This window comes from Balaenoptera ricei, chromosome 9 (genome assembly GCF_028023285.1).
Source record: "Balaenoptera ricei isolate mBalRic1 chromosome 9, mBalRic1.hap2, whole genome shotgun sequence".
NCBI lineage: Eukaryota > Metazoa > Chordata > Mammalia > Artiodactyla > Balaenopteridae > Balaenoptera > Balaenoptera ricei.
In genome coordinates this window covers 90824239-90835942 of record NC_082647.1, presented here as the reverse complement: position 1 = coordinate 90835942, position 11704 = coordinate 90824239, and the positions used below count along the sequence as shown (strand labels likewise).

Below are 11704 nucleotides of genomic sequence, written 5' to 3'. Positions count from 1 at the left end.
GGCGACCCAACACTGGAGCCTACCTGGGCTCTTTGGTGGGGCTAATGACAGACTCTGGGAGGGCTCACACCAAGGAGTACCTCCCAGAACCTCCTCTGCCAGTGTCCGCGTCCCCATGGTGAGCTACAGCCACCCCCCTGCCTCTGCAGGAGACCCTCCAACACCAGCAGGTACGTCTGGTTCAGTCTCCCCTGGGGACACTGCTTCTTCCCCTTGGTCCCGATCTGCACACTACTTTCTGTGTGCCCTCCAAGAGTGGAGTCTCTGTTTCCCCCAGTCCTGTCGAAGTCCTGCAATCAAATGCCACTAGCCTTCAATGTCTGATTCTCTAAGAGTTCCTCCTCCCGTTGCTGGACCACCAGGTTGGGAAGCCTGACGTGGGGCTCACAACCTTCACTCCAGTGGGTAGACTTCTGTGGTATAAGTGTTCTCCAGTCTGTGAGTCACCCACCTAGCAGTTATGGGATTTGGTTTTACTGTGATTGCTCCCCTCCTACCGTCTCATTGTGGCTTCTCCTTTGTCTTTGGATGTGGGGTATCTTTTTTGGTGAATTCCAGTGTCTTCCTGTCGACACTTGTCCAGCAGCTAGTTGTGATGCTGTCGTTCTCACAAGAGGGAGTGAGAGCACGTCCTTCTACACCGCCATCTTCTCATTGCTTATCTTCTTTTTTTTTTTTTTTTAAGATAAGTTATTCTCTGTCTGCTAAGCTTGTCTTACTTTCTCCTTTTGAATCTCTCTGCATTTCAGTCTTTCAATGTGTATTTCAAGAAACAGAGTTAACATTCTTAGTTCTAATCTGATTAGATTAATCAAGATCTGTGAATCCTCATCACCTTCAATAGTTCAATAGGATCAAGTAACAGAAAACAATACTGTGGATTTTCCTATGAAAGGTAATATGTGCATTAAAAAAGCCAAAAAACCCCAGACCTGTCCTCTCTATCTTGAGTGATGTTGAATTAACTTGAGCAGTGGGTATAGTAAGATATTAAAAACAAGCTAAGTTTGATGTTGATCATCTTCACTTTGTGTTTGACAGATAATTCACTCTGAAAAAAGTGGCCCCATTTTCCTGTCACTTACTTTCATTTGATTGCAGGAGTAAAACACTTGGTGAAACAAAGGTCATACATGGCATAAAAAAAAAAAACAAACCCCTGACATTGCTTCCTTAGAGGACAAATTTTCTGCAGAATAACTGCCATCCACAGCTAAAAATAATCTGTCCTTAGTATCATCTTTTACTCAACAACTAGATACATGACCTTGTTGGAAGACATATGGATACTCCATATGTATGTAGTCATAGATATCCAAAACATCATATTTTCCATTTGCAAATTAGAAGGATTGAAAATTTAGCAATAAAGAAAACTCAAGGTTACAGGCTTTGAGTTGTCACTGCAGATCGAAAAAAATTATGCACTGTTTCCACATTAAGTAGAATGAATCTGGTATTCTATTAATTTCCTTAGTCTGTGCTTTCTTAGAAAACAGTAAATAAAGATAGAATTCTCTCTCTAGGTTCAAAGACTGCCTAATTAACTAGATAAGAAATAGATACATAAAACACAGGAAGATGTGATAATGGGATTAATTCAGAAACACTTTCAAAATGAAAATGCTTTATTCTAAGGAAAAACAAGTTTCTAAAAGGTCACTTGGATGCTTATTAGTGATTTACTTGTGTGTGTATTTAACTTCAGTAGCTTTATTGAGACATAATTCACATACCAAACAAGTCACCCATGTAAAGAGTACGCTACAGTATTTTTAGAATATTCACATGATTGTGCAGCCATTACCACAATCTAATTTTAGTATATTTTCTTCTCTCCTAAAAGAAGCTATGGACTCATTAGCAGTTAATCAGCTCTTGCATTCCCCAACTCTGATCAACTGTTAATCTGCATTCTGTCTCCATAGATTTGCGGAGTCTAAATATGTCATACGTAAGGAATGATATGTGGCCTTTTGTGACTGACTTCTTTCACTTAGCGTAATGTTTTCAATGTTTGTCTATATTGTTGCATGTATCAATACTTCAGTTCTTTTTATTGTGAAATAATACTCCGTTGTATGGATTTTATATTTTATTTTCATATTAACATTATATGGTATCATATTTTATTTATCCATTCATCAGTTGTTGGATATTTGGGTTGTTTATACTTTTTGGCTATTATGAATAATGCTGCTGTGACCATATATGTTCCAGTTTTTGTGTGGATGCATGTTTTCTCTTGGGTATACAAATAGGAGTAGAATTGTTGAGTTATATGGTATGTGTGATGAAATATTGCTGGGAATGGTGGATCTGAGACTCATTCACGGAGGGATGATGAGTGATAAGAGAATATGAAAATAAAGATAAGATCATTCACATTACAGAGCAAAAAGGAAAGAGGCAAAACGCTGATTCAAGGACATGTCCACAATTCAGCAGTCGATGGGTTGGTGAAATTGAAGAAAGGAGTAAAACAGAGCTGTGTTCTGAAACTGAAGAAGAAACCATGTCAGTGCTACAAATAGTTCATGCAGAGCAAGAATAGAGATATGGATACTTGGATACTAAATGTGGCAAAAAGGAGATCAAACATTGGTGACCTTGCAGAGAAGAGTTTTGGTAGGTTGTGAAAAGTAGTACTGTACAATGAAGGTTTAAGGAGTAACAGGGAGGTGGCCAATGTAGAGTAATATTTAGTAATTTTGATTTGAAAGGGAAGACTGTGATAAGGTTATAGGTCAAAGTAGGAAAGCATGTTTTTAATCGGAGAAGAAAACTCAGTACAAAGGAAAGAAACTCTAAGACAGGGAATCATTAATGGAGAAAAGCAGCAAGTGAAGTGATAGAGCATAAGACAAAGAATACTAGTGTAGGGTGGAACCTTTGACAGAAGGAAACACCTTTCTAATTGATAGATGTTGAGGTAGGGAGGGAAGTTGCTTTTGGAGAAATTTTTTAGTTGCAGAAAATGCACAGCTTATTAAATGATTGTCATTCTTTGGCATTTATTAAGCATGTATTTTTTCTCAGAAACTCTGTTAGGTGCTTTATGCGTGGAATTTAATTCTCACAGCGATGTTATGGAGTAACATTATTAATCACAATTTACAGATGATAAAACTGAGTTTTAACATGTAGGATCAGGTCACAGAACAGTGATGGTATGATTTAGACCCAGGCTTGTATAACTCTGCTTCTAACAAGTATATCAGCCTTTCTATTATGTTGGCCTTAATCTTTTCCGTAAATTGGAAGAGGCTATCAATTGCTGGCATTTTGAGTGTGATGTGTGTTTGACTAGATACATGGCCTGTTTTAATGACTAGGAATATAAATCTAGAGTGGACATGAAATATGAAAGCTTAAGTAAGTGTTCTGATTCCTAAACGTCTATTGTTACTGAACCCAGGTTTGGCTGTTTGTTGCTCATAAGCCAGTAATTGGAGAGGCAAGTGTCAGTAGAAAAAGAAAAAGGTGATCTGGTTAGGAAAGCTAGCAATCTGGGAGAAGGTGGACTCATGTCCAGAGGCCAACTCCAAAGATTCTGCTCAACCATGACAGTTTTTAAAGGGAAACATGGGCATTGGGGTGGCAGAGAATCTCAGTGAATCATCAAGGCAGGAGGATGGGTTCTGCATCATTCTCCAGTGAGTGCACACCGGCTGACTCTTTATTCAGATGTTATATTGCCCACATGATCTGCCTTCAGGATTGCTAAAGGAGCTGTTGGGAGTAGAGAGCTAGTCATTTTTTAACTGCTTAATTCTTCATTCTTCTTTTTATGTAGGAAAAGAATCAACAGGTTAGGCAAGGCGTGGTGTGCATTCAGGGGAGAGTAAGTCAGGAGTTAGTTTCAATTGCTTAGTGACCTCATTCCCATAATTAGGTACTTTTAAAGTTAGAGGGGAACAGAAATGGGCAAACAGGAAAGGAGCAAAAGAGCTGCTTTCACTGTCTTTATCAGAGGTGAGAAAACAATGATACGTAGGCTTCTTGAGGCAATACCTCATTCCTGAATACACAGCTTTGCCCTTCTCCGGTAGGGGGCAGCACACAGCAACACACACAGACATTCACTGTCCCGGCAAGCAAACATTACAAGTAAGACAAAGACCTTCCCACTGTACAAAGGTAGTGAAAAACTGAACCTATAACAATAAGGTCCTACCTTGAGAAGGCAATTTGTGACATACATAAATTAGCGTTTTGCTCCTTATTATATTATATATTCATTAGTTAAAAGAGTTGTGTTGTCAATTCTGTTTGAGAGTCATGAAAAAGCTTCTTAGAAATAGAACTGATTATAAATAATCTCAAGATCAAAAAAATTTTAATTTAATATTGAACATAAACATAAATTCTGAACTCAGAATAATAAGAGAAATTTTACAAAATAAATGCTTGGAAACTGATGCATTTAAGATTTTCCAGCACCTAAAATTTTGGGGTATGAGTAAGAAAGTAATATCAGTTACTGCCTGTAGGAAAGAGAACATGATGCTACTACAAGATGGAATTTACTTCTGTATTTAGAAGGCCACTTGAATAGTTGGGTTTTTGTTATAAGTACGACATATCCTTTGTTTGCTATTTTATTAATTGGGTTCAAATCTGCTATTTCATCAGATGCTTTGTTTTAAAAAATTGTTTTTTGAGTTTGATGGTATAATTATTAAATGTACAGAAGAAAGATCATGATTGTTTGCTGAGGACACAGACAGGAATTTTAGAAATACAAGAGAAATTCAAACCACCTAGTGAGTAAGCTTTTTGGTTAAAGATAAAGAAATATTATGTTTCAAGGCAATCTTTTATATTTACCTTAATAAACACAAACTTTTATTTTATTTTTTTATTTATTTGCTTTTTTGGCTGTGTTGGGTCTTTGTTGCTGTGTGCGGGCTTTCTCTAGTTGCAGTGAGCAGGGGCTACTTTCTGTTGTGGTGCGCGGGCTTCTCATTGTGGTGGCTTCTCTTGTTGTGGGACGTGGGTTCTAGGTGTGCAGGCTTCAGTTGTTGTAGCAGGAGGGCTCAGTAGTTGTGGCACACGGGCTTAGGTGCTCTGCAGCATGTGGGATCTTCCCGGACCAGGGCTTGAACCTGTGTCTCCTGCTTAGGCAGGTGGATTCCCAACCACTGCGCCACCAGGGAAGTCCACAGAATTTTAAAATACATTAATTCTAGCTTTCGAGTGTTCAGAGAGCTACCTGTAGGAAATAAACTAAAATTTTCTGAGCAACCTAGCAGGAACTTTGTGTACATTATATCATTTAATTAATACTATTTTACAGCTGAAAAAAAAAAGAGGCTTTAATAGATTATGTACTTTACCCAGTGTCATATAGGTGGTAAAGCTAGGCTTCAAACACAAGCGTAACTCCAGATCTCATGATCTTTCCAAACACCACCCACCTCATTCCCAGGATCCCACACATCAAAGTGTTTGAATCCACCATATAGACTGATATCTCATGAGTTTACAGATCCTAAAAAGAATTGAGACCAAGATGGCTCAAAAGAAGCAGTAACAAAGAATATTGCCTTCCCAGAGTTTCCTTTTCTACTCTTGTATAAGTTTACTTCAGAAGACATTCCCCAAATCTACAAGTGAGGATGGGATAGGAGGAGGAGCTCTATATACAGACAGTAAATATCACCCAGAAAAATGATGAAAGAGCCCTGTCCTGAAGGGAAAACCTCCCCTTTTAATTCCCGTGTCTCTCTTCCTTGGAACAGTCCTCCTCCTCTTTCTCCTCTGCCTCCTGCTGCTGTAGCCAGTTTCCTTCCACTCTCTTCTCCCTTCCATGTGCTGGGCTGGGCTTCCTTCTCTGACTTGTGGTCCATTCCTAACCTTCTGGACAACCTGCATCAAAATACAAGGTTCTGCCGCGGAGGTTAATAACTGATCTGTGAAGTAGGTTCTGCCGTGGGGACTGAGAACAAATCTGTGAAGTACGTTTAATAATGGCTGCACCTTGTAATAAAGTCTTTGCATTTTTTTATAGCTTAATTGCATACAGTCAACTGCACATGTCTACAGTAAACAACTTGGTTAGTTTTGATATTCGTATATACCTGTAACACTGTCACTTTAGTGAGGGTAACAAATATTTCCATAACTTCATAGATGTTTCCTTATGCCCCTTTGTGATATTTGATTTATAATAAGAAAAATTTGGCCTTTGTCCCTGTTTCTGACACTGAGCTCCTAAAATCCTTGGCATTTACTAACTGATAAGAACTATAAAGATGTCTTTTGTTATTCATAACAAGCCATTCCAATCACCTGAGTTGATGTCGCAGTGATTTTTTTTTTTTTTTTTAGATTATCCCTGTGTCCATGATAGGAGTTACAACTATTCTTCTAACTTCTTTTTTTTTTTAATTAATTAATTAATTAATTAATTTTTGGCTGTGTTGGGTCTTCGTTTCTGTGCGAGGGCTTTCTCTAGTTGTGGCGAGTGGGGGCCACTCTTCATCACGGTGCGCGGGCCTCTCACTGTCGCGGCCTCTCTTGTTGTGGAGCACAGGCTCCAGACGCGCAGGCTCAGTAATTGTGGCTCACGGGCCCAGTCGCTCCGCGGCATGTGGGATCTTCCCAGACCAGGGCTCGAACCCGTGTCCCCTGCATTGGCAGGGAGATTCTCAACCACTGCGCCACCAGGGAAGCCCCTGATTTTTTTTTTTTGAAAGCCTCTAGATAACTACAGGATAGGGGCTGGTTATCAAGGGAACCAACTGTGTAATCAGAGGGTTGAAACTTTCAACCCTGTCCCTACCTTCAAGGTGAGGAGAGGGGCTGGAGTTTGACCATTAATACCAATGGTCAGTGATTCAATTAGTTATTACTATGTAATAAAGCCTTCATAAAAATCCAAAAGGATGAGATGGAGAGAGATGCTGGGTTGGTGAACATGTAGAGGTGCGGGGAGAGTGGTGTGTGTGGAGAGGGCATGGAAGCTCGTACCCCTTCCCACATCCCTCGCCCTAGGCATCTCTCCCATATGGCTGTTCCTGAGTTGTGTCCTTTTATAATAAGCTGATAAGTAAATGGTTTTCCTGAGCTACGTGAGCCATTCTAGCAAATGATGGAACTGGAGAAAGGGGATCAGGAGCCTCTGGTTTATACTGGGCTGGTCAGAAGCATAGACCGCAGCCTGGGAATTGCAATTGGCATCTGAAGTGAGGGGAGTCTTGTGGGACTGAGCCCTTAACCTGTGGGATCTGATGCTCTCTCCAGATAGTTACTGTCAGAATTGAATTAAGTTATAGGACACTCAGCTGGTGTCCAGAGAACCAGAGAGTTGCACAGTGTGGCAAAAAACTGACATCTGGTGTCAGAAGTGAAGTGTTGAGAACAGTAATAGAGTAGTAGACAGAAAACAGGAGTTGTTTTTTTACACCCTTGCAATCCATCTGTTACTCCATTCCTGTCCCCAGGCAACCATTGATTTACTTTTGGTCAATATAGATTTGTTTATAAGATCTTGAATTTATATTAATGGAATTATACTATTGTAGATACTATATGAATGATCAATAAAAGTATGAAAAGATGTTCAACCTTTCTTCATCAGGGAAAAGTAAATGAAAACTATAGTGATTTACTGATACATATTTATTTGGCTAAAATGAATAAGATTAGTCTTTTCAAGTGTTGGCAAGGATGTAAAGCAACTGGAACTCTTTATACTGGCAAGAGGATATAAAATGGTACAACCACTGTGGAAAAGCAGCTTGACAGTTTCTTAAAGTTGAGCTATATGATCCAGCCATTCTATCTCTAGGTATTTACCCAAGAGAACTGAAGGCATATGTCCACACCAAGACTTGTACATGTTCACTCAAAGCAGCTTTATTTGTAACAGCCCCAGACTTGAAAAACAACTCAAAGGTTCCTCACTATGTGGGTGGATAAACAAATTATGGTGTATCTATACAGTGGAATATCACTTGGCAATAAAAAGAATGAACTGTTGATATATGCAACAACATGGCATTTATATGGGGTTACATTTTTGAAGGCACTGTCTGCCTTTGAGGGATTCTCAGTAAAGAAGAGAGAAAGGGAGAAGGGAGATCTGGCCTTAATTTAATCATCTGAAGATTTTTTTTTTTTTCCCCCTTAAATATCCACATGAGATAGCTTCCTTGGAGTGTATCAGACAAGGTGTGGGGTTCAAGGTGGCGAGTGGAAGAGAAGTTAAAATGTTAGCGACACCTTTCTCTGTCTCCCCTGTCTCTGTTTTTCAGGGAAATTTCAAACATGATAATAGTATTGAACTTTCTTGGCATGTTTTTAGTCAAACTACATAGCCTCAGATTTTCTCAGGCAGAGTTAACTTCATTATCAACAGTGTGAAAATATCTGTCATTTTAAAGCCTTTCCCCCAAAAAACATAGGTTTATGAGGAATGACAGACATATAAGGAAAGCCTCTGGAGCATTTAGATCTACTTGAGTTTCCAAGGCTCAGGTAAAGACTCAGCAAAATCCTGAGAGCAAGGGTGCATTTTATTTGAGTAATACTACTTCAGATTTGTTCTACTTTGAGGAAGCACATCATGAGTTAAAACATAATATGAGTTATTTAAGAGGTTAGCACAATCACTCTATTCCTTTTAAGGCTCTTACTTCCCCATAGCCTAATTTATTTTATAGTTTGTCAGCCGTTCATAAAGCTCTTCTCATTTGATAACCTCTTACTATGTATTCAGCCATAAGCTCTCTTTGTATTATTCATATTGAATCAAATGGCTGCTTTCCATGTTATGAAAAATTCTTCATTGTGGATTTTGGTATGGTCTGTTTGTCTAGAGGCTTCCAGTTGGCTCATGGGTACTGGACATTTGTTTGTTATCCTTAAGAGTAATCCCCTACTCCTCTCTTAGGTTTTCAATTAGAGATGTTAAAAAAGCTTAGTTTTTTCTTTACCCTTTAATTTCTTTTGCTTTGTTCCAGTAGACAAACCATATGCTTATTTCTCAAGCTGTTAGAATGGTACATATTCAGTGAATCCCACGTCTCTATACCTGACCCTGGCCAGGGTCACCTTGCTTCAAACTGATTTGTCACATTTGCATGCATCCTACGTGTCCAGTTTCTACATTTTTCTTTTCTCTGGTTTTGTAATTGCTCTCATCCTCTCTTGCACAGGAAGACTCTGTCATATTAATTGAAAGCAATCTTCTACTAGGATCAGCTATGCCAATATATGATAGGGGAAAGTCTCCTAGATAACAACAGGATCAGAATCTTCATCCAAACTTAGAGAAGGTGGATGATTCGTAAAGCCTTGATCGGCCTGCACCTGTCACAAACTGAAAGGCATGCTAGTAACTGAAATTTTTACTAAAAGTAAAGGGAAAATAGACAACTTCACAAACTTTCCAATTGATAGGAATATAATTACATCCTGCATTCTTTTTAATATGGTAAACATTTTTAATCTGATTGAGACTGTTTACTTCTGTTCAAACATATCCTCCCACAAAATTGTAATTTAGAGTTCAAAACATAATCATTAAGTTTTTAAATATCTGTAATCAAATCAAATGCACTTCAGATTAAAGAATTTAAATATGTTTCACATACAGTTTGTCTTAAACTGAGTTTCTCAGAGAGCAGACCCTCAAAGAAAGGATTCATTATAGGTGATGAATTTGGGAAGTGGCCCCGGGGAGCAGGGATGAGAGATAGGAGAAGTGAGAACTGGCACGAGAGAAACTCAATGCAAGGACGCACCTTTGAGTTGATTGTTGCGAGGTGCTCCATCCCTTGGGATTTTTGAGGAGTCATCTCTCCAGAGAGGACAAAAGCAGAAAGCATTATCAATAAGCTTCTGATCTCCTTTGATGGTACTTGGCCCTGTGGCTGTGTTAACTACCCCGACTTCCTGGTTGCATTTGTCTGAATGCCCACTGGGCTCCTGAGGGTGTCCCCACGCCACAGGATTGGAGGAGGTCCTGGGCAGGGAAAGCACGCTGCATGGCCCAGACTAGGCACTGTAGAGATTCACCGGAGTAACGTTGTTGAAACACTGGCTGAAGTAAGAGAGAAGGCCAAGAGATGTGAGGAGGGGTGATGCATAGCCATTGATGTAAATGTCAGTATTACTGTTAGCAGATAATAGAGTTTAATAGCTATTTGCCTAAAATGTAAATGCTAGAAGGTAGAATTGCTAGTGATTACAATATAAGCTAGTTTGTAGGAGCTCCATAAATTCAATTAGTCAAATCCCTACGAACTCAAGGCCACCAGATTCAGTCTCTGCCATTTTCTTGCTTTTTCTCAAAATGTGAATCAAATGTCAGGTGGTTCAAAAAATACTTATTCCTTAACATTTTATTTATTACACAAGTAATATTGTAATGACATTAGTGAGATTCCAGCTGGTGCAGAAATTGAACCACCTTACCAGATCTCCTAAATTGTTACATATAGCTTTCTGGTCTTTATACTAGCACATTTTTACCATACTTGTATTAGTGTTAGGAGTTATTTTTAAATTATTGTTGAATTAACAGCTGATACTAATTCTTGACATTATACCTTGTTGCTTTACATTTCACATCTTTGAATATTGCAGAAAATATTTTGACTTTGCTCATTGTATTAGCTCCTTATTCCTAAAAATAACAACAAACTTAGTGACTTGAAACAATACAATTTTATTATCTTAAAATTTCTCTGGATCAGGAGTCCAGGTATTGGTGAGATGGCTTTTCTACTCAGTGTCTCACCAGGTTGAAATCAAGGTATCAGCCAGGATTCCAATCTCATCTAAGGCTTGGGGTGTTCTCTTGCAAACTCAGATAGTTTTTGGCAGAATTCAGTCCCTAATGGCTGTGTGACTGAGGTCCTTGTTTTCCTGCTGGCTGTCAGCTCCTAGAGACCATAGATCCCTGACCCACCCATAGGTCCCCTCACAACGCTATAATTCACTTCATCTTTGGGGCCCACAGGAGAGCTCACCTGATTAGGACAGGCCCACCGAGTATCCTATCCCTTTTGATTAATTCAAAATCTAATCACAGGAGTGATAGCCTATCATATTCACGGTCTTGCTCACACTTGAAGGGAGGAGATTTTACGAGATGTGTACACCAGTGGGCAGGAATCTTGGGGCCATCTTAGATTTCCACCTACTACACTGAGATAACTTTGGGACATAAAATAATGTATTGACTAGGTACAGTATCTAGGTCAGTAGATTAATGTTTCAAGTAAAGTGGAAGACAAGCAGAATTATATTAAGAATAAGCAAAGAAACATTCCAACCTGTTACATGAATGTTAAGGATAATTACCTTATTTTTCACATGAATTTGAAATGTCTTAAAATGTTGAATAAAAGTTGCCAAAGAACTACCCATTTTCATTCACTGAAAACCACATTGATGATAGACATGCTTGTCCAGATAATTACTTTAAAGTACAACTTAAAGTATAAGAGCAATAGCAACATTGTAAAAACTTTAGAAAAATGAGAAAAGAAAAAAAAAAAAAAAGAATTCCTCCTAAGGTCAACCCCAGGCCTCTCCACCTTGTCTTCCTGACCTCCCTGACTTGCCTGGATGACTTGCTCAGGACGTTCATCCTCACCTACTACCCCCATTGCTCCCCCGCCACTGTCCTCTGCCAGCACATTCATTCACTTTTTCTCTAATAGCATCCCTTTGACTCCAGCTTATTACC

General features: G+C 39.0%; 1 protein-coding gene across 1 annotated transcript in view; it reads left to right on the top strand.

Annotated features, from left to right (window-relative positions):
* The first annotated feature begins 1855 nt into the window (after positions 1–1855).
* The window catches only part of LOC132372058 (platelet glycoprotein 4), a 258202-nt gene continuing 248353 nt past the window's right edge, over positions 1856–11704 (top strand). The window contains exon 1 of the mRNA XM_059934062.1: positions 1856–1954. The gene's annotated coding sequence lies outside the window, so the exon portion shown is untranslated. The remainder of the gene's footprint in view (positions 1955–11704) is intronic.